The sequence below is a fragment of the Schistocerca nitens genome, chromosome 4, assembly GCF_023898315.1.
Source record: "Schistocerca nitens isolate TAMUIC-IGC-003100 chromosome 4, iqSchNite1.1, whole genome shotgun sequence".
NCBI classification, from domain to species: Eukaryota; Metazoa; Arthropoda; class Insecta; order Orthoptera; family Acrididae; genus Schistocerca; species Schistocerca nitens.
Window position 1 is genome coordinate 85395902 of NC_064617.1, and position 24720 is coordinate 85420621.

The 24720-nt window shown below is 42.8% G+C and overlaps 1 protein-coding gene and 1 pseudogene across 1 annotated transcript in view; one reads left to right on the forward strand and one right to left on the reverse strand.

Annotated features, from left to right (window-relative positions):
- The window catches only part of LOC126253454 (UDP-glucosyltransferase 2-like), a 307999-nt gene that overhangs the window by 9532 nt on the left and 273747 nt on the right, over positions 1-24720 (forward strand). The window lies entirely within an intron of this gene.
- On the reverse strand, positions 5805-5922 carry LOC126253783 (5S ribosomal RNA; annotated as a pseudogene).

Here is a 24720-nt window from a genome sequence, read left to right on the forward strand (position 1 = left end):
AACACTAATGCTCTCTGGTAGCCACTCTAGCCGCCACACAGAATTTTAATTGTAGTCACTGACACATCCGCCAATCTACATGTTCGAAAGTAGACTGACATCCGAGTGTATCTCCTGCGTGCTTCCCCTTTTTGTCATATTGTCATATTGCGTATATATCGATAAAGTGGGGGCCACTTATCCTTCCTCCCATAATGCTGCACCATACATTAACCCGCCAAGGTCGCTGATGTTCCATTTGTCAAAGCCATCGTGGATTTTCCGTTGCCCAATAGTGCATATAATGCCGGTTTACGTTACCGCTATTGGTGAATGACGCTTCGTCGCTAAATAGAACGCGTGCAAAATATCTGTCATCGTCCCGTAATTTCTCTTGTGCCCAGTGACAGAACTGTACACGACGTTCAGAGTCGTCGTCATGCAATTCCTGGTGCATAGAAATATGGTACGAGTGCAATGGATGTTGATTTAGCATTCTCAACACCGACGTTTTTGAGATTCCCGATTTTCGCGCAGTCTGTCTGCTATGATGTGCGGATTAGCCGCAACAGCAGCTAAAACACCTACTTGGGCATCATCATTTGTTGCAGGTCGTGGTTGACGTTACACACGTGGCTGAACACTTCCTGTTTCCTTGAATAACGTAACTATCCGACGAACGGTCCGGACACTTGGATGATGTCGTCCAGGATACCGAGCAGCACACATAGCACACGCCTGTTGGACATTTTGATCACAATAGCCATACATCAACACGATATAGACCTTTTCCGCAATTGGTAAACGGTCCATTTTAACACGGGTAATGTATCACGAAGCAAATACCGTCCGCACTGGTGGAATGTTACGTGATACCACGTATTTATATGTTTGTGACTATTACAGCGCCATCTATCACAAAGCGAAAAAAGTGGTCCAACTAAAACATTCATATTTCCTTACGTACTAGACGAATATGTAATTAAAATGGGGGTTCCTATTTTTAAAAAACGCAGTTGATATCCGTTTGACCTATGGCAGCGCCATCTAGCGGGCCAACCATAGCTGGTTTCCCCCTTCAAGCTAGACGAGTTTCTTTCTTTGTAGTTTTTTCGTTTGATGCTTATTTCGTGAGATATTTGGCCCGGTCACGATCGACGGACCACCCTGTATATATGATCATACCATTTGTACTGTATCTTACAAAATGTACCGGAATTGACGGCCATCACCCTCAATGCAAGGGTGTCACCGGCGAACAAGATTCTCTCGCATTCCCTGGTGTCTTGCGAATCACATCACAGGCAGCTACAATTCGGGCAACCAATTCCATCTCCGTATCCATTGGCGTCTCATACACAAGTGACTTTAACCATCCCCTTAGGAAATAATCAAGGGTATTCACGTCAGGTTGCGGGACCTCCTCTTCCAATGCGGGTGTGCGAGTGGTCCTCATGTTTCCAGGTCCCTTTTTTTCTTGCCAGTCAACCAGCCTCCCACATTCGTCGACCAGGAGAAATAGTCGTAGTGACGGATGATGCCTGTTAGGAATCGTTCCCTGTACAGCCTTTCGGCAGGGAGAGCATTGCAACGTATTTCCCCATACACAACGTGCATGTCATTGAGTTCTACGAAATTGTACCGGTACTGCTCCATTGTCTTGTACTGTACGTCTCGAAATAGCACTGAGTAATGAATGAGTCTGCCGTTGATTTATAGCACGTTCTGACATGTAAATATGGTACAACAGAGCTACCTTATGGACAACTAAAGTAAACAGAACACGCATTATGACTCCTTGTTGCCTTGTAGGAAACAAAGAATGTACATGTAAATAAACAGCACAGTACATATAAACTTGAACGCTTATTAGTTGTAAATATGCTGGAAAACAGTAATGCTAGACAAGTTTACTTCCATATCTCTTTAAGCTGGCTTCTCCGACCCCAGGTTCCCTACGTCAAATTGTTCAGTGGAGCATTCTCTATGTCCTGTTACATTTTTGCACGCTCTTCCAGAAACATTCTGTATACCGTACAAAAACTTATCATTGTCTGTTGGTAAGTGATTGAGGGCAGCCGTGCGGCATACAGTGTAGGCCACTGCTTTTTCCTCTGCTCACAAAGAGGATCTCGACACATTGCTTAAACGCAGTAGGATCTATACTACCTTACTCACCAGCATCACGTGTAGTACAAGTTTCTGGGGAATGAGAAAACGAGAAATCTGAATGAAGGGTGATATACCAGGGGCGTTCAATGAGAAATACATTTTTTCCTCGGCCAATTTCGATTGAAAAAAAAAATGCGAAATTTGTTGGGGGACATCGTGGAATATTCACTCTTCAACTTCTATAATTTCACGAAGTTCCGATTGTTGGCGGTTCTGTACCTAAACTTCAAAGTGGTGTCTGTAACGGAGGTGCCATCCAAACAGAGAGCTGTCATAGAGTTTCTTTTGGCGAAAATTAGACGTAAGTCCATTGAAACCCATTTAAAGTATATAAGTCCTGTAACTGGTAGGGACATTTAGGATTAACGTAATTAGGTGAAATGTGGATCAAATGATCGAGTACGTTGATCAAACTCATTTCTTTGAAACTGAGATAGATTTGCGTTAAAACAATAACTAATTTAAAGTCTGTTGTATTTAAACGAAAAACCAACTGAGAGAATCAGAACTGACAAGAAAATTAAAATGTAATTAGCGAAAATGTTATAAGTGTCGTGTAAACATAGGTAGTTCTTTAGGTATTTTGCCGATAAGAAATAAAAGACCTATTTTGCCACACTCAGTGCGAGACTTCGAAACATATATATTGGTAGGAACATTTTCCAATCAATGTATCTTTTGCATTTTATGAAAACAGTAAAAGTATTGTTAATATTTCATGAATATTTTCACACTTCTAAAATGTTAAATGCGTAAAATTCGATAAATGTATTTACTCTATAAGTGGCAGTGCAACTGTTGAAATTTGTTATTAGTGTTAAGACAACAGTTTTAATTATAATTTTATTAAATACCCTTTACAGATCGTTCAAATGGCTCTGAGCACTATGGGACTTAACTTCTAAGGTCATCAGTACCCTAGAACTTAGAACTACTTAAACTAACCAACCTAAGGACATCACACACATCCATACCCGAGGCAGGATTCGAACCTGCGACCGTAGCGGTCGCGCGGTTCCAGACTGTAGAACCGCTCGGCCACCCGGGCCGGCCTACCCTTTACAACAATACCGAGGATTGTTCGGATTTATATATGAAGGGGCAGCCATGTTGGCATGAGAGAGCAGTGTCTTATTAATTTCCGTGCAAGAAGCATGTAATGACTTAAGGAAGATGTACGTCAGTGTTGTAAGCATGTCAGTACAATTATGAAGTTACAGAATAAAAGTTCTGAAACTTAATGTTTGAATTTATTATTCATGGCGTAACAACCATTTGCAGTCGACAACATGAGCCTGAGGCAGCAGCAGATTTAAGGAAAATGGATGAGTAAAGCTTACAAAAATAATAAGGATAATTTCACAAAAACCAGATTGCCGCAGATATTCAGAGGCGCTCGCAGAGTGGCCACGTATACTTTGCAGTTAGTAAAACCGCGGCGTGCCGTAGGGCGAGGCGTCTGTCATCATCGCAACAAGGTCGCGCAAACCCGTCCGATCTCGCCACCTTGCGGCCGGCCGCACGTGGTTCTGACTGCTGCAGTGTTGGGACGTGGGGACACCAATTAGAGGTGGTCGACGAGTCACAAACACCTCGCTGTTCAACTGGACGGCTCTTGGTACTGCTGACATACTCGTCCACCAGTTGGCGTACTCAAAGGTGTGTGCGCGCTGGGTTCCTCGCCTCCTAACAGAATTTACACTACTGGCCATTAAAATTGCTACGTCACGAAGATGACGTGCTACAGACACGAAATTTAACCGACAGGAAGAAGATGCTGTGAAATGCAAATGATTAGCTTTTCAGAGCATTCACACAACGTTGGCGCCGCTGGTTAGACCTACAACGTGCTGATTCAAATGGTTCAAATGGCTCTGAGCACTATGGGACTTAACATCTATGGTCATCAGTCCCATAGAACTTAGAACTACTTAAACCTAACTAACCTAAGGACAGCACACAACACCCAGTCATCACGAGGCAGAGAAAATCCCTGACCCCGCCGGGAATCGAACCCGGGAACCCGGGCGTGGGAACGTGCTGACATGAGGAAAGTTTCCAACCCATTTCTCATACACAAACAGCAGTTGACCGGCGTTGCCTGGTGAAACGTTGTTGTGAAGCCTCGTGTAAGGAGGAGAAATGCGTACCATCACGTTTCCGAATTTGATAAAGATCGGATTGTAGCCTATCGCGATTTCGGTTTATCGTATCGCGACACTGCTGCTCGCTTTGGTCGAGATCCAGTGACTGTTGGCAGAATATGGAATCGGTGGGTTCACGAGGGTAATACGGAACGCCGTGCTGGATCCCAACGGCCTCGTATCACTAGCAGTCGAAATGACGGGCATCGTATCCGCATGCCTGTAACGGATCGTGCAGCCACGTCTCGATCCCTGAGTCAACAGATGGGGACGTTTGCAAGACAACAACCATCTGCACGAACAGTTCGACGACGTTTGCAGCAGCATGGACTATTAGCTCGGAGACCATGACTGCGATTTCCCTTGACGCTGCATTACAGACAGGAGCGCCTGCGATGATTTACTCAACGACGAACCTGGGTGCACGAATGGCAAAACGTCATTTTTTCGGATGAGTCCAAGTTCTGTTTACAGCATCGTGATAGTCGCATCGATGTTTGGCGACATCGCGGTGAACGCACATTAGAAGCGTGTATTCGTCATCGCCATACTGGCGTATCACCCGGCGTGATGGTATGGGGTCTCAGTCACCTCTTGTTCGCATTGCCGGTATTTTGAACAGTGGACGTTACATTTCAGATGTGTTACTACCCGTGGCTCTACCCTTCATTCGATCCCTGCGAAACCCTACATTTCACCAGTATAATGCACGATCGCATGTTGCAGGTCCTGTACGGACCTTTCTGGATACAGAAAATGTTCGACTGCTGCCCTGCCCTGGCTCGTCACAATACGCCAGTCACTACTCTTGATGAACTGTGGTATCGTGTTGAACCTGCATGCGCCGCTGTACCTGTACACGCCATCCAAGCTCTGTTTGACTCAATGCCCAGGTGTATCAAGGCCGTTATTACGAGCAGAGGTGGTTGTTCTGGGTACTGATTTCTCAGGATCTGTGCACCCAGATTGCCTGAAAATGTAATCACATGTCAGTTCTAGTATAATATATCATCTGCATTTCTTCTTGGTGTAGCAATTTTAATGGCGAGTAGTGTATTTAATCCTATGGCTAGGGCACCCCGACGGGCAGACCTTTCACCGGGTGCCGGTCTTTCAATTTTGATGCCACTGCTGCTACCTGCAGTCGATGAGGATAATGATTAGGACAGTCCCTGTGCGGAGAAAATTCCCCGACCCAGCCGAGAATTGAACCCGGGTCCAGAGGACTGACAATACGTCACCCTGACCATTCACCTACCGTCCTAACAGGAGATCATACAGAAGAACGAAGGACTAAAAAACTCCTCCCGAACAGGTCACGAAGGCCCAACGTCACCGACTGGCCGCCGTGTCGTCCTCAGCCCATAGGTGTCATTGGAAGCGGATATGGAGGGGCATGTGGTCAGCACACCGCTCTCCCGACCGTATGTCAGTTTCCGGGACCGGAGCCACTACTTCTCAATCAAGTAGCTACTGAGTTCGCCTCACAAGGGCTGAGTGCACCCCGCTTGCCAACAGCGCTCGGCAGACCGGATGGTCACCCATCCAAGTACTAGCCCAGCCTGGCAGTGCTTAAGTTCGGTGATCTGACGGGAACCGGTGTTACCACAGCGGCAAAGCCGTTGGCCAACGAAGGACCATCTGTGCGGAATTTCTTGTGCGTTACGACGCTGATCGAGACAATTTTTTGTCGAACATCGTCACGGGCGATGAAACACGGGTTAATCACTTCGAAGGTAAACAAATCGGAAATCTATGTAGTGGCGCCACACCATTTCTCCTCCAAAGAAAAAGTTCAAAGCCATATCCTCAGCTGGTAAGGCCACGGCGACGGGTTTCTGGGATTCTGAAGGGGTTGTTCTGTTTGATGTTCTCTCTTATGGTGCAACGACCAATTCTTACGTGTACCGTGCTACCCTCAGGTAACTGAAGAAAGGACTTCGGCGTGTTCGTCGCAATAGAAATGCAAACGAACTTCTTCTTGTCCATGACAACGCAAGGCCTCACTCAAGTCTGCGAGCCAGAAAGGAGCCCACAAAACTTCATTTGACTGTTCTTCCTCATCCACACTACAGACCATATCTCACACCTCCCAACTTCCATCTATCTGTATCAAAGAAGGATGTACTCTGCGAGAAGCAGGTCGTGGGTAACGGGGAGGTTATTGATGCAGCAGGACGTTGGGTCCGACCTCGACTAGCAGAGTGGTACCATGTGGGCATACAAGCCTCCCAGTAAGGTGGTAAATGTAAATGTGTGGCTAGGGCCTCCCGTCGGGTAGACCCTTCGCTGGGTCTTTCGAATTGACACCGGCGATCTGCGCGTTGATGGGGATGAAATGATGATGATAAGAACAACACAACACCCAGTCCCTGAGCGGAGATAATCTCCGACCCGGCCGGGAATCGAACCCGGGCACTTAGGATTGACATTCTGTCGCGCTGACCACTCAGCTACCGGGGGCGGACAGTAAGGTGGTTGAATGCTGTCACACTGAATGGAGATTAAGTTGAAAAATAGGGTTTTGTAGTCAAAAGAGTAGGTACTAAGATGGTGTTTTGGAATCCCGAATAAAACCAGTCTGCTTTCGGAAAAAAGTATTGTATTATTTAATGAACACCCATTATAGATTAACCTTCCAGGAGTTTTTAAAAGGTAGTGTATCAGTACATAACTGAGTCGGTACGTCGTTAGCAGTCAGGGGTACAGACTGCCCCTCCTAAGAACTGTCGGATCCATTTTCCCTGGTGTTTCGCTGTACAGGGTGTTTATTTTAACTGAAGACATTGAAATATCCCGATAACTGCACATCGGATCAAAAAAAGTTATAATTACAATTTGTTTGTCTCGGAGGGGGACATCCCAACTCGGCACCCAACCCAGAGCGTGGGTCAAGTTTGAAATCTTCAATGGGAACCCCCGTTTTTTGTTGCAGATTAAGATTCTTCTGCAAAATCTACATACGTTCTGTCTGAAGCATTTTCTTCATTTCGGCACAGACAGCGCTGTAATTGGAGAAATAGAAATGGGTACACAATCGTAATTTACGACCTGCTACTCAGTGGCTCTTGAATATCCAGTGGCACGTGGGACCCCACCTTCATGCTGCGAGAGTATGGAAGGCCAGTATTTCAGAACTTCTAATTGGAAACTCCATTCAGGACGTTGTATTCCTCCGACATATCGAACAGGGGACTACTCGACGTGCCACCGGGGCTGTGTAGTGAAGAACGACGCACCATAACAGGCAGTACACTACGAACGGAGCTCACGTATCGTGCAGACATAGAACAAATAGCGGCTCTAAACACTACAACACTTGCTCAGTCTTTATTGCCTGAACACCTACCTAGCGTTTGGAGAAATGACATGACGATGAATGTTACAGCCACAGAAGAAAAAACTGAAATGATCGTGGTTTATGAATACAGTCACTTTTGACATGATACACTATATGATGCAAATATTTTCAATTTAAATGTTTTGACAACGGCCACACTTACAAATACACACACACACACACACACACGCAATTTTAATTTTTGGCTTATACAATGGTCTTCATTGTCTCAGAAAAAAACTTAAATAATCCCAATCCCCCAGTTCCGAACATGGTTTTCACGAGGTTTCCCTTGGTTATCAGGCAAATGGCAGAACAATACGTCCCCTCGCAATTATCCCCAACTGGGAACCCCCTGCCCCGTTCCCATCCCACTGAGGTATGTAGTCATAAAGAACAAAGCCCTAAAACACCCACCCAGGTCTAATGAGTAGGAACGAAAGAAGAGAAAAAAACTAAACGTTAAATTTTTGGCAACTTAGAAACCTTCATTTAATTAATAAGTTAAGTTTACAGAACTACAGAGTCGGCGATGCACTCTCAGTGTCAACTTTTTCAGTATTTGCGTAATAGAAAACTAACAGGAGGAGTCAGAGAACATGCTGCCTCATAAAGACTGTACTGTCTTGTCCTTTAAGACCTGACATAGGAGGTTACTTACTTGTGGTCAGTGGGAGATGTCTTTAGACCAGGCAATTATCACTGTTTCCTTTTATTCCAAACACTTACGCTACGACTGAGTCTACAACAAAAGAATGCAGATGTTATTCAAGTACATGTCCTTTTAGTACAACATTTACTTGTTCAGTTTTGTTGCTCGTTTTAATCGCATTCATTGCAACTACAGTTGTAGTTGTTTTTAGGGTAGGATCATTCATCATCAAGAATATCCCCCAACTTCCACACCCTTCATAAGCCTCGCGTCATCAAATATCAACGTTCGCCAATATGTAACACACGTTAGCAATGTTTCCATCGATTTCGCCAACAGTACAACAATATTTGCAAATAAACAACAAACATTTAGAAACCTAAGAAGTATTTCGAATTAAGTAATGGAGTTTGAAGGGAACAGTAGTAGAAGAAATTCAGAATTTGTCGTACACTAGACTCTCTCTCTCTCTCTCTCTCTCTCTCTCTCTCTCTCTCTCTCTCTCCCTCTCCCCCCCCCCCTCCACACACATTCACATATAATCAAAATTTCACTCGGCGCTTACGATGAAGATATTCACAAGTGAAATACAGCTTCGACGTTTATGAATAACTTCAAGAGATTATTACAGAAGATTTTTCCTTCTTAACTAATCATTCCATATAACCCTAGTTCCCATCAATCAGAGTTATATAAGTCAGAGGCACGTCTTTTGATTCTATTTCATGAAGAGTTCCATCTGTAACATTACAGTGTAAATCCCATAGTTAATGCTCTCCCAGCTCCTGATGTTCAACAGTTTGCAGACATACTACGCTATTTGACATAAATTATAAAAATGGTTCAAATGGCTCTGAGCACTATGGGACTTAACTTCTGTGGTCCTCAGTCCCCTAGAACTTAGAACTACTTAAACCTAACTAACCTAAGGACATCACACACATCCATGCCCGAGGCAGGATTCGAACCTACGATCGTAGCGGTCGCACGGTTCCAGACTGTAGCGCCTACAACCGCTCAACCACCTCGGCCGGCCATAAATTATAACAGAAACGGAAAGCCACATAGGTGACAAATGAAAAAGGAAGCGTGGTATTCAAGAACTACTAGCAAACCCCAGACTGGAAAGATGTACACAATATACCTGATGTAAAAAAAAAAAAAAGGAAGTCATACCCTGCTACGTTTTCAAACCACACAAAATACTTTTTCTAATGTAATACTTACTTGTCACGCTGGCTATCACTTTTGTAGGATTTTTCATTTTGTTTCCAGTGGTGTGCGCAAGACTATCGTGCATTATTTAGCCATAATGACGTTAATTAGACTCATATTCTTGGAATATTATTTATTTATTATAAATCTCAGAATCTACTGGTGTAACTTAACTGGTCTTGATTGTTTTTAATGCTTGATGTTGCATGTCTTATGTCTATATATCATCTGTCTTTACTTACATCATTAAATTATTCGACTAAACGAATAAGTATTTGGCAAGTATTGCTACAGAGTTTGGTGGCCCCTGACCTATGTCATCCATTGACACCTCATTGAGTTCTGTTGTAAATTCTTTATGATTGTTATTAACTTTCAAAGAAATGCCAAATTCGATTATCTTTGCAATACGGGGTAAATCAGCTAAAACTTGCACCTCATATATTGAGGAAATGGAAAGTGTTATTGACGTGCGGGTTTCGCAAATGAAGTGGTAGTCAGGGGGATCGTATAGTTAATCAATAAACAGATTATAAGAATACTTATAAAGGATACTTTTGTGCAAACATACACTTTCTTAAATGGAACAATGTCTATTGACATTAACAGACTAAATGTAGGGTAAATGATAATGTCAGTGGTGTTTGTTGCAGGATTTTAGCGCGAGTCGTTTACGAGATACCGTATCTTGAAAGGTTTACTCACCAACACTTGTTTGTGCCATTCAGCCTGAGTAGTTGCTAGGTAAGATGATGTAATGTTTGCTTACAGAATGCTTCTGTGTTCCTTTAGTGCATTGTGGCTTGCTAGTCAGTGTGTGACAGACCAAACGGTAGGTTGTGAATGGACGAAGGAATTTACTAATGCAGATAAAGCCGACAGGCTCACGGTATGTGGAGAGAACAGGAACAATACAGTTCGTTCATGTGCGGTGTATACGGCAAGATATCGCAACAGGCGTCAACCACCTCGGCAGTTTTTTATCAACCTCTTAAACCAGTTATGTGAAAGTGGTCGTGTAAAAAGTGGACAACGTAAGAGAAGGAACAAGTGACGATAGGAGAGGGAGAAATTAATTTTGTTGCTACTGTTGCAGTCCAAATGGTTCAAATGGCTCTGAGCACTACGGGACTTAACATCGATGGTCATCAGTCCCCTAGAACTTAGAACTACTTAAACCTAACTAACCTAAGGACAGCACACAACACCCAGCCATCACGAGGCAGAGAAAATCCCTGACCCCGCCGGGAATCGAACCCGGGAACCCGGGCGTGGGACTGTTGCAGTTGATCTGCACGTTAGCTCCCGCGCAATTGCACAAGGAAAGGGCATTAGTCGAGCAAGTGTCCCGCGCATTCTCCATCGACATGGGTTCCGTCCCTATCACATCTCTCTCTATCAAGACCTGCATAGAAACGATTATGAGAATCGTATGCTGTACAAGGGCATTAAGACAGGATACTTAGAAGGATAACACGTATTTTGTTTAGTGAAGAAGCCGCATTAATCAATCACGGCCAGGTAATCCGCTAAAACAAGCTCTATTGGTCTGTTGACAATCCACCTGACCTTCGTCAGGCGGAGCGTCAGCGCTCTTGGAGTGTAAACGTGTGGTGTGGGACAGCGAACCATCAGCTCATAGCCCTGTTTTTCACAAACAGAACACTGAACGCGCACGAATATCGCAGTCTCCCAACAGACCATCTTGCACGGATGCCAGTAGACGTTTCTCTGCAGACTAGGAAGAACCTGTGGTTCCAGCTTGATGGCTGTACAGCTCATAGTGCACGAAGTAATGCAGCGTGTCTTCACGAAATGTTTCCAAGTCGTAGGGTTGGACGCAAAGGTCATGTACCTTGGCCGGGCCGTTCCCCGGATTTGACGACTGTAGACTTTTTTCTGTGGCGAAAGCTGAAAGACGGTGTCTACAAGGACATACGAGGGCAATTCCAAAAGTAAGGTCTCTTATTTTTTTATAAGTACATAGACCTGTTTATTTCTGCAATGGGTTACATCTGTTTACAGCTTGAACATTTAGCTATTTTTCGACATAATCACCATTTCTGTGGATGCATTTTTGTAGACGCTGTGGCAGTTTATGTATGCCCATGTCATACCAGCTCGCCGCCATGGTGTTCAGAAAGTTATGAACCTCGTCTTTCACCTCGACGTCGGAGCTGAATCGCTTTCCGGCCAAATGTTCTTTTAACCTTGGGATCAGGTGATAGTCACTGAGCGCCAAGTCAGGACTGTAATGTTCCACTGCATCTATTGCAGGGGAGCAACGGTTTGCCGAGCGATGTGTGGGCGAGCGTTGTCATGCAGAATGCGTACGCCCTCGCTCAACATTCCTCATCTCCGGTTCTGAATTGCCCGTTTGAGTTTTTTCAGTCTCACAGTACCTGTCAGCGTCAATTGTGGTCCCACTGGGCATAAAGCCGACCACCCAATTCCCATTTCCGATCCCAAAAAACGATTATCATGACTTTACCGGCAGACTGTGTTGGAATTTCGGCGGCTTTGGCGAAGAAGGATGCCGCCACTGGCGTGATTGTTGCTTGGTCTCAGGTTTCATCACCCGAGAAATTGAGTCCAGAAAGTTGTCCTTTTCGGCTGCAAGGCGGTGAAGAAATGCGCGGGAAGCCTCAACTCGTTGCCGCATGTGGCCCTCAATCAGCGTGCGAGGCACACCTTTCCGGTAGTTCAATGTTTTCGTTAAAATTCTGTGAGCGGTGCTTCGGGAAACCTCAGGAACCAACGTGCAGAGATCATCCAGGGTGATCTGCCGATCTTCACGCATGCTTTGATCAACCTTCAACACTGTCTCCTCAGAAACTGACTGTCTCCCGCTCCTTTGTTCCTCGTGAATTTAGGTCCGACCAGCTGCAAACTCTCTACACCACTTACGAACATTTTTGACATCCATGCACGACTCACCATACACTTCCGTCAATTGGCGATGGATTTCAATCGGCGCAGTGCCATTTGCGTTCAAGAACCGAATAACTGCGCGCAATTCGCACTTGGCGGTAACATCCAACGGAAGCTACATTCCCAACGGCTGCCAAGCCAAAACTGAGCTCCTCAGCGCGGCATGCGCATCTGTACACACAGCACGTGAAGCACTCTTCATAGCAGTGTGACCAACTGCCACACAAACAGAGTTCTGTACTTATAAAAAAATAGGAGACCTTACTTTTGGGATTACCCTCGTACCAATTACACCCGACGATGGGCAACGACGTATTACTGCAGCCTGCGCAGGTATCTCTACTGAAATGCTTGCACGTGTGCAGCCGTCGTTTCATACCAGACAGGCAGCGTGTATTGCAGATAACGCTGGGCGTTTTGAACACAACCAGTGATGGTCATTTGTTTCGTTACTGGTCAGAATCAAGGTAACTAGTGTTTTTCTCTAGTGTGTGCTACCACAGCTATTGTACAAGTGCGGGCGTGGGAACTTTTCGAAATATTGTATCTCATAAACGATCCGCACCCGAATCCTGCAACAAACACCACTGACATTCTAATTTACCCTACTTTTTGTTTGTTAATGTCAACAGGCATTACTCCATTATCTCTGTACAAAAAATACATTTTCTGAATGTTATTATAATCTGTTTTTTGGCTAACAACACGAGCCACTGACTACAACCTATTCAGTGAAAACTACACGTCAATAGCACTCTCCATTTCAACAATATTTGCAGTGCAAGTTTTAAGTGATTCACCCTGTGTTTTGGTTACAATGATAAGGTCTTTTCACCAATAATTTCAGCCTCAAACTTACTGTCCTCTAGTAAATATATATTACACCACTGTCCATTAAAATTGCTACACTTACGAAGATGACGTGCTACAGACGCGAAAACCGACAGGAATAGGATGCTGTGATATGCGAATGATTAGCTTTTCAGAGCATTCACACAAGGTTGGCGCCGGTGGCGACACCTACAACGTGCTGACACGATTTCTCATACACAAAGAGCAGTTGACCGGCGTTGCCTGGTGAAACGTTGTTGTGATGCCTCGTGTAAGGAGGAGAAATGCGTGCCATCACGTTTCCGACTTTGATAAAGGTCGGATTGTAGCCTATCGCGATTGCGGTTTATCCTATCGCGACATTTCCGCTCGCGTTGGTGGAGATCCAATGACTGTTAGCAGAATACGGAATCGGTGGATTCAGGAGGGTACTACGGAACGCCGTGCTGGATCCCAACGGCCTCGTATCACTAGCAGTCGAGATGACAGGCATCTTGTCCGCATGACTGTAACGGATCGTGCAGCCACGTCTCTATTCCTCAGTCAACAGATGGGGACCTTTGCAAAACAACAACTATCTGCACGAACAGTTCGAAGACGTTTGAGCAGCATGGACTATCAGCTCGGAGACCATGGCTGCGATTACCTTTGACGCTGCATCACAAACAGGAGCGCCTGCAATGGTGTACTCAACGACGAACTTGGGTGCACGAATGGCAAAACGTCATTTTTTCGGATGAATCCAGGTTCTGTTTACAGCATCATGATGATCGTATCCGTGTCTGGAGACATCGCGGTGAACGCACATTGGAAGCGTGTATTCGTCATCGCCATACTGGCGTATCACCTGGAGTGATAATATGGGGTGCAATTGGTTACACGTCTCGGTCAGCTCTTGTTCGCATTGACGGCACTTTGTACAGTGGACGTTACATTTCAGATGTGTTAAGACCCGTGGCTCTACCCTTCATTCGATCCCTGCGAAACCCTACATTTCAGCAGGATAAAGCACGACCGCATGTTGCAGGTCCTGTACGGACCTTTCTGGATACAGAGAACGTTCGACTGCTGCCCTGGCAAATACATTCTCCAGATCTCTCACCAATTAAAAACGTCTGGTAAATGGTGGCCGAGCAACTGGTTCGTCACAATACGCCACTCACTACTCTTGATGAACTGTGGTATCGTGTTGAAGCTGGATGGGCAGCTGTACCTGTACACGCCGTCCAAGCACTGTTTGACTCAATGACCAGGCGTATCAAGGCCGTTATTATGGCCAGAGGTGGTTGTTCTGGGTACTGATTTCTCAGGATCTATGCACCCAAACTGCGTGAAAATGTAATCACATGTCAGTTCTAGTATTATATATTTGTCCAATGAATACCCAGTTATCATCTGGACTTCTTCTTGGTATAGCAATTTTAATGGCCAGTAGTGTACATTCGTAAAATCACGAATATTATACACCGGATGTCGATCGGGTATTGTGTGAGCATTCGGTTCCCTGTAATCACCGTAAGGCCTCGAACGTTCGTCTTTTTTTAAATTTATTTATTACTGGACATGAAGGTGAGGACTGTGCACTGTCAGATCTTCGTACACTCCTTTTTCTGACGTACGTTCGAACTCGGCCTTTGCGTCCACGAACCTGTCTGGTCCAATCTTCTCGATCTAAAAGGGACTGGAGGTGGAGGGACTGGCACTGTGTTTATGTGGTGAACCACCGCATTATGTGCCACTGTGGTGGGGGTTTGTGCTGTCAGGTCCATACGCTGGTCTACCTCCGTCACTTGTAGTGAACCGCCTCCTCTTCCTCTGAATTTTCCTAAAGCCCCGCTACCATTTCTTCTCCTTTCTTGAGTCGAGCCAGCCGAATGTCAATCGTGATACTATACGCGTACAGAAAATCCGCCCCTAAGACTTGTTGCGGCAAGTTCGCTGTTGCAAACGTCCAACGACAAGTATTACGAAAACCTAAATTCGCATCCTTGCTGCAGCTGCCATACGTTTTTATCGGCTGTTTATCTGCTGCTGTGAGGCGGACTAACGAACTGTCCTTGACTGACATATCTCTGTCTACTGACAATGTGTTTACGTCAAACCCGGTGGCTACCAGATAATAACATAAAGTCTTCACATATCGTACATAATAAAGTCGTCGTGATAAGGGCAAAAAGAAGCTGTTGTAATTACGGTTCCCATGTTACTGATAGGGCGTGCGTAACTGCTTGATAGAACACACTTGGCGGCTCGTTTATGATACCAATACACTTGTTGCTCACGTTTCGTCTGTCCGCTGTCTCCTAAGTGCGATGCAGGACCCTCTGAATCAGTGGTCTCCCAAGCCTCAGTTTGTCTCTGTAGCCTGTTTAGTAGTTCCTTTAATTTCTGAAATGTGCGGTTGTACCTGCCTGTTGATCATCATGAACTGCCGCAGCCTGATACACCTTCTGCGATACTCAGTGTACTTGCTGTTTCGATTGTTGCATAAACTGCTCTTTCGGCCAGCTGGGGAATAGTGGTCGTGTAGCACCTATCCTTCGTAGCCACCGTCGCTCTTATTGCCGTGGGAAGCTGTGATGTTCAAATGCAAGGGAGCGTAGCATCCGAAAATTATACGAAAATGCGGAAACATACTACTTTATTTCTCTTTCTCGTAAAACATGTAAGCGAATAAACAACTACGGAACGTTATAACTCCCTAGAACAAATACAAAGAATAAATAGTACTAACACAATTAACGTCTTTTTCGCCGACTGCAGCGCTGTGCGTAACGGTTTTATTTACTTTATTTATCTTCCCGCTTCCAAATAATCAATGACTTTTATAAATAGAAGATGTAGATAAAGTAGATTCTCCATAAAGTCAAGATAAAGAGTATAGAATAATATTTATTAGTCATCATATTATGATACTGATGTATATATATGAAACGAATGAAATGCATTCAAATGAAATGGATGGATTGGGGGACATAGAATCAATGAAGATGCAAGGACATGAATTGTGAACCTGAAATGTAGTGACTATGACGTGATAACGGAACATTCGTGTCCTGCTCGAACATATATTGAGAATATAGTGTTAGTTACTTTACAATATAAACCACAATGACGCAAATACAATTTGTGAACTGGTATACAACCATCCAGATGCAAACAACGCAGAAGAGCCTTGTCTGTTCACAAAACCACTATACCATCTTCTCTCAACCTTTAGTATTCTCTGTTACAGCCTTCCCTCTTAGATATTTATTAAGCTTTGTAAACACGTCAGCTGAGGAGAAACTGGCTTGAATGACTCAAAACGTCCCACCTAATGGACCTATAGTCCGAGTGTACCTCACAGGGGGAAGACAGACAACATCTTACAGTAAACAAATTCCCTCCAGCTGATTTCCTTTTAATTTCACTTGAGTGCCACAATAATTAGTTTTGAAATGTGTGACGGTAGATACCAATATTGAGGTATAACTTTCAGGAAATAGAAGAAAGACTGACGTTTTCCTGTACTCAAGAAAATGTGTAGCATGACTGGCTATTCCATTAAAATACGTTATTAATTTCATGTTCTCGTTTAGACTATATTCTGCTGTTACCTTACCTTAAGAGTGTAGGTGACAATGTGACAGAAATTTCACTGATAACATCAAAGCATACTCTTAAAATGTTTTAGTACTCGTGGTATTGTGAAGTCAGACGGTAAAGTATTTTAAGCTGAATGAGTAATGTTGACAGAAAATGTCTGAAGTTTAATTTGAGTTGGCAATATGTGAAGCTGACGCTACACGATGTGAAATACAGAGCAACCGATCGATCAAACAATACGACTGCGAGAAAGAACTCTGTTCTCAATAAAATTTATGTACGCCATTTGACTCGGTGACAAAAATGAGAATGTAGCACATTCATAGAATACGTCACTCTTATTAAACCTCTGAACTTCCTGCTGTTATTCTCGTAAATGTACTCTGACAATCACTGTGCCTGACTCTGAATACGAACTACAATGATAATAAAATTTATAGCTTACGTGTGCCCAATGGATCGCACGTCTGCTATGAAATCTTGTTTTTTTTTTTAATATAAAATAATGATCTAATTGTCAAAGTTAAGTTTCACTCACTGTACTCATGATGTGCGATGCGAGACAGGATTTCATCAATATTCAAAAATATTACTCAGCACACAACTCACGACGTCCAATGCAAGTGTGCATTCAAATAATGCCATGAATGCAAATGAAAGATCAGGCACTAATTTAACTGACAAAGAAATAACTGAAAGGACACTTTACGTTTTAACTCAGCTTCATTAAGTGATAGCAACAATAAAACTTTCCACATTCCTCACACATGAACTAATTCTCAAAATGTCTCTTCAGTCTTTATCTCTGCAGTGAAAGACACAACCTCCTTACAAAAAATGCTCACAGAAAATCTGAACCATAAGCACTGTTATAACAATCAGTGTACTAAGAATTCAAATATAGCTAACCGCACTAACCTTAAATGTTACCTTTTCCCATTCATATAATATTATAATTCGTCTGCTTAATATTTCTCTTTAAACATCCTATTACAAAAACTGCTCCAAATAATGCTGCCTCCACTCCGCTTCTGTCCACTTCAAACCAAATACTTTAGCACCCTGTTGCCACTAGCACACTCACTCTCTACTCTGACAAAGTAAAGCTAACCTCTCTGACGACTTCCTTGGTGTCAAACATAGTTCCAAAGTGTATAATTTAAAGGCATTGTTGAAGCGATATTGCAAGGCTTGACAACATTCGTCAAATTCACAAATTAATTCATATTTGTACCCCATGACGTACATAGAATTATCATAGCAAATAGGGCAGCCACCTTTCATCTCCCGTCCCCTATTAAACAAGAATTTTGCTGAATGCTTTCTGCTGATACAATAGCAGGAGGAATTCAAAAAATTATAGTAAAGGAATGAGACAGAAAAGAATGATACAAAATATGTGGTCACAAATGCCTCTGTTGGGTGACAATACATACATTATATCTGTGAACAAGCAGAAAATAATATAAATCCTAAGAACATTACATACACAAATGTGTTTTCAGGAGTAAATCATTTTACATTTTGTTATAATAGAGAAAACATGGAATAACAAAATGCTTCCTGTGTGAGTCCGCCATCTTGCCTGATCGAATACGGAAATGCAAATACACGTGTTTCACAGTACGGTACAAAGCACTACAAAGTATTTACAGTTGTTCAAATTATTGTGAAAACCTGTAAGGACAAGTAAGTATTCTTGTCAGTTCAAATAAAGTAAGAAAGATACAAAGATCATCGCAATATGGTACAAACTGTACGAAGTAGTTACAATTTTCTGTTCAAATTACTGACGAAACCTTCAAAGACAACATCATGCAATAGGAGGAAAAATGTCAAAACAAAATGTCACACGCAGCCATGAATTGTCACACATACGCATAACACAGTTACATCAACATAGTAGTATGAACACATTTCCGGGGCAGACACAGGAGCCTAGTACTTTGGTCTTACTTTCTCTATTGATAACCCTCAGAGCTCGGAGGTAAGTATGTTAACCAAGCAGACTCTGAGAGGATGGAAATGTCATTTCATAACTTCCACTGACGACCAAGAGTTTGGGGAGCTACAGTCATTACTGTAGAATTGTCAGAACGAGCAGTGTTGCCATTGACCCTTCTTTCATAAGCCACCCAACTTGGTACCTCAGAAAATTGTATAACGTCATCCAGTATCGCTACTTCCATTAAGCCTTGTGTGTGTGTGTTAGCCAAGGTAATCTCCCATGCTTCTACAAAAATATATGAAACAAATTTATGAAAGAATTAGAGAAGTAGTTACATCCATCTTACTACCATAATGAATTTTCCTGAAAAACATATAATTCCATACACATGTGTCTCATCCAAGATCCTTATCTAATATATACGATGCAAATGTTTACCTTATAACCTGGATGTCATATGAATCGTATATAAGACCTGTCAGTATAAGTCTGATGTCATTTTAACCACAGTGCTTTAACAAATGTACAGTTGATCATCATTTTGGTGTCAATTGTCAATGTTAAGTATTTATCTCTGATCTTAAAATATATAACATTAATGAAAGGATTTGGATCCAGTTTTTTAGTTACATGCTTGTATCTGTCTGGCTAGATGCTAATTGCCAAATACACCATATATTACAACATTAGGAAGAACAGATAGTTATTGTGTACGCACTCTTACAGTAGAAAACGTTATTAGTGTACTATCAGTATCAGTCCTGCATCAGTAAATATCTTATACTGTTGTTGTTGTTGTGGTCTTCAGTCCTGAGACTGGTTTGATGCAGCTCTCCATGCTACTCTATCCTGTGCAAGCTTCTTCATCTCCCAGTAACTACTGCAAACTACATCCTTCTGAATCAGCTTAGTGTACTCATCTCTTGGTCTCCCTCTACGATTTTTACCCCCCACGCTGCCCTCCAATACTAAATTGGTGATCCCTTGATGCCTCAGAACATGTCCTACCAACCGATCCCTTCTTCTAGTCAAGTTGTGCCACAAATTTCTCTTCTCCCCAATCCTATTCAATACCTCCTGATTAGTTATGTGATCTACCCATCTAATCTTCAGCATTCTTCTGTAACACCACATTTCAAAATCTTCTATTCTCTTCTTGTCCAAACTATTTATCGTCCATGTTTCACTTCCATACATGGCTACAATCTACACAAATACTTTCAGAAACGACTTCCTGACACTTAAGTCTATACTCGACCTTAACAAATTTCTCTTCTTCAGAAACGCTTTCCTTGCCATTGCCAGTCTACATTTTATATCCTCTCTACTCCGACCATCATCAGTTATTTTGCTCCCCAAATAGCAAAACTCATTTCCTAATCTAATTCCCTCAGCATCACCCGACTTAATTCGACTACATTCCATGATCCTCGTTTTGCTTTTGTTAATGTTCATCTTATATCCTCCTTTCAAGACACTATCCATTCCGTTCAACTGCTTTTACAAATCCTTTGCTGTCTCTGACAGAATTACAATGTCATCGGCGAACCTTAAAGTTTTTATTTCTTCTCCATGGATTTTAATACCTACTCCGAATTTTTCTTTTCGTGTACTATTAGACGCAAAACGTAGCTGTCACATCATATTAGCATCTATCAAAGTTCACTGGTACTGCTGAGACTACAAAACTGTTGTCATTTCTGATGGCAAAAGAGTAACATGTTACTTTTATTTTCATAAATAGGCTGGAAATTCCTGAAAACTGAAAGATCATATGTCAGCCACAAAGCAGATCTAGCGTCTATGGAATAATCCCTCATAAATACAGAGCACAGTTCTGAAAGAAAATGTTCGTGGTGAATGCATTTTGCTTCTTGTTTTCACTACTACACAGTGTACCTTTAATGATAAAATTAAACCACTTACATCCTCGTTAGTGAGGCACTATCTTCCTTCAGTCCTCATTGGCTTTCGGAATTAATATTTCCTAAAAACATCTTTAAACTTTCATATGCATATCATAAGTCAGTACATTATTTTTTTCATTGCTGCTCAACGTAAGTGACATTTTCACTATACAAAATATTAACATCTTACTTCATCACAATAATACATCTGCACCATAAGCACATCAACTCCTACCTTTAATCTCAGTATTTCTTTCAAGAAACGTAATATTTTACCCATGGGCTATCTTTCTTACACTGCATCAAGTTTCTCACAATATACATATTCAGCTGGAATTGTCAATTAATATCTATCTGTTACTAACAGTTGTAGTTGAGGATTTCTAGCCTCACAAAAATATTCTCAAATATATCAATGTGGCACCAGTACTGTTGACTTCTCAAAAATTATTCACCGATTAACGAATGTTCATAGTAAATTGATATTACAGCCAGTTAGGAAACAATGTAGTTAAATATCAATTAATCCCAAAACTTATTTTACTATATATACACTACGACAGCAGGAGAGACTTATTTACACTTATCAACTAACTAGAATAGTAAAAGAAGTCGAATGCACAATGAATTAAAAGAAGGAATAGAAATGGCAGCTTGAGGAGGCATCAGTCGCCAGTTGATGTACTAATCATAGAGAGATGGATTCTCTACCTTCATTTCCTTCTTTCATCACTATTGTTATGATCGCACAAACCATTTCGTCTTTGATTGAAATAATAGATGATCTGAGATCAGTGTCCTCAGCTTCGTGATCTGGGTTAAAAGTTTCGTCTTTCAGGGCACCTGCTGTTATATCTTTCATTGTACTAATTCCTGTTGGTGTAGCCATTAATATCGTAATTTATTTGGTTCCTAAAACTAGGATTTCTCTTCCTGCCTCTGAAATTGCCGCGATTGTTAGACTGTTCTCTCGGATGCCAATTGTTTAATATTTGCAATCACAGGAACTAGAAAACTGATTATTCTGTTCACAACGGTTCTTGTGATTTGCAGAAAACCCTTCGTCTGATGTGTTATACTGACGTGAGACTGGAAATTCTCTCTGTTACCATCTATACATCATGAATAAATTTCCACGCTGTAAACTTCAATGCTTGTAGTAAATTTTGAAATCACTCACTGTCGTCGTTGCAGTGTCCTGTTAAGATAATGTCACAAACGTGTCAGTAGTTTAGTCAGGTTGTTATTAAATCAGAGGGACTGTATGGATTTGACAAGAAACGATTTTTACGTAAAATGTGCTGAAAATAGTCTACAGGGCTGGAAAAATCTTATTGTTTAAAACTCTTTAACACAATAATACTCTCTTCACTCTTGTTTTGTGTTGTTTCGACCAGTATGGAGACAAAAATGCGTGATAAAATTCGCCTTCTGTCTGGGATTTTGCACGGTGGCCCTCATTCATGTGGCTGGTTCAGATTCTAAATAACCACACATATTCAGGTTTATAACCAATTGGCCATGAAGGTGAAAGACAACACTGAAATAGTTGTAGCCAATCTCTGGAGTGCATGTCACTGGCAAAATTTAGAAAAACTATACTTTCAAATAGGAAGTGTTTTTAATTAAATGAATCATTCTGTTTTGAGGGCAAATTATTTTATTGTGCTATATGAGTCATGCGAGGCGAAGTCGATATGTTCATCCTCAGCACTGCCAGTGGAGGTAGTGGTATTCGCTCTAGCATTGAACCTCTATGGCACTGACACCAGCCCGCATCTTTGCGCCTGTGGTGCATTTACCCTGGCTGTCTCTTTTTCGGACGACACTGCAAATACGGCATAAAGAATCACTGTCTGTCTAACCACATAACACTTCAGAACCGATAAAAAAATGCTTTTAACTAGGAATATATCATTAGCAACAGCAAAGGTCAACAGCAAAATTAGTTATTCTAAACACAGTATAACACTACAAATGCATAAAATAAAAGAATCTCACTTGCATTACACTCAGTAGTATTTCAGAAGTTCACAATTAGGAGTAAAATATGTCTCACAAAATCGGTGTCCATAGTTGTAGAGAATACACAATAGTTGTACTCCTTCACAAGCATACTTTAACTTTTCTGCAGAAAATGTGTCTATATTGTTCACTGGTAATAGATGTAGAAATCAAATCATGTTGCTGCATTAATGAACAGTGTGAAATTGCTCTACTGTTACGACACTAATTGTGTAAACAAACGTTAAATCAGACCGTGTGACTGAAATTTTAGTATAAGTGGTTGCAGGACAAATCTTTATCTGACTGCAAAAATTAGCAGACTACCATACAGATACGCATCCTGGCAGGAAAACTCCAAATGACTTAATACTAGAATAATTTAGTGACGTCAGAATGTAAAATATACGAAGCCAAATAATTGAGAAATGTTGACTGAAAATATCTAAAGCATACTTGAGATGGAAACATGTGGACCTCAGACTACACAATGTGAAATCGTAAACAATGCGACTGCGAGAAAGATATTTCTTCTCAGTAAAATTTACATACATTGACTCGGTGACAAAAATATTTTTGTGTTAAATGTTGGCTATGAATGTTGCGAATAGTTTTTCGTTTAGAAAACAATTGCTGTACCAGAACTTTTATCGTAATTACACAACAAATTATCAATGAACAAAGCAAATTTGACTTTATTCTCAAATCTGTTTGAAATCACAGTGCAGCACTTTCACAAAGCACTTCACCTGCATTAATCCTCTGAACGTATACTGATATTATTCTCGTAAATGTTGTCAGACAATCACCGTGCGTGCCTCTAAATATGAACTACAATAATAATGAAATTTATAGCTTACCTGTTCGCAATGAACCGGTCTTCTGCCCTGCAACTTTGTTTTTTTTTTTTTATATACACTCCTGGAAATGGAAAAAAGAACACATTGACACCGGTGTGTCAGACCCACCATACTTGCTCCGGACACTGCGAGAGGGCTGTACAAGCAATGATCACACGCACGGCACAGCGGACACACCAGGAACCGCGGTGTTGGCCGTCGAATGGCGCTAGCTGCGCAGCATTTGTGCACCGCCGCCGTCAGTGTCAGCCAGTTTGCCGTGGCATACGGAGCTCCATCGCAGTCTTTAACACTGGTAGCATGCCGCGACAGCGTGGACGTGAACCGTATGTGCAGTTGACGGACTTTGAGCGAGGGCGTATAGTGGGCATGCGGGAGGCCGGGTGGACGTACCGCCGAATTGCTCAACACGTGGGGCGTGAGGTCTCCACAGTACATCGATGTTGTCGCCAGTGGTCGGCGGAAGGTGCACGTGCCCGTCGACCTGGGACCGGACCGCAGCGACGCACGGATGCACGCCAAGACCGTAGGATCCTACGCAGTGCCGTAGGGGACCGCACCGCCACTTCCCAGCAAATTAGGGACACTGTTGCTTCTGGGGTATCGGCGAGGACCATTCGCAACCGTCTCCATGAAGCTGGGCTACGGTCCCGCACACCGTTAGGCCGTCTTCCGCTCACGCCCCAACATCGTGCAGCCCGCCTCCAGTGGTGTCGCGACAGGCGTGAATGGAGGGACGAATGGAGACGTGTCGTCTTCAGCGATGAGAGTCGCTTCTGCCTTGGTGCCAATGATGGTCGTATGCGTGTTTGGCGCCGTGCAGGTGAGCGCCACAATCAGGACTGCATACGACCGAGGCACACAGGGCCAACACCCGGCATCATGGTGTGGGGAGCGATCTCCTACACTGGCCGTACACCACTGGTGATCGTCGAGGGGACACTGAATAGTGCACGGTACATCCAAACCGTCATCGAACCCATCGTTCTACCATTCCTAGACCGGCAAGGGAACTTGCTGTTCCAACAGGACAATGCACGTCCGCATGTATCCCGTGCCACCCAACGTGCTCTAGAAGGTGTAAGTCAACTACCCTGGCCAGCAAGATCTCCGGATCTGTCCCCCATTGAGCATGTTTGGGACTGGATG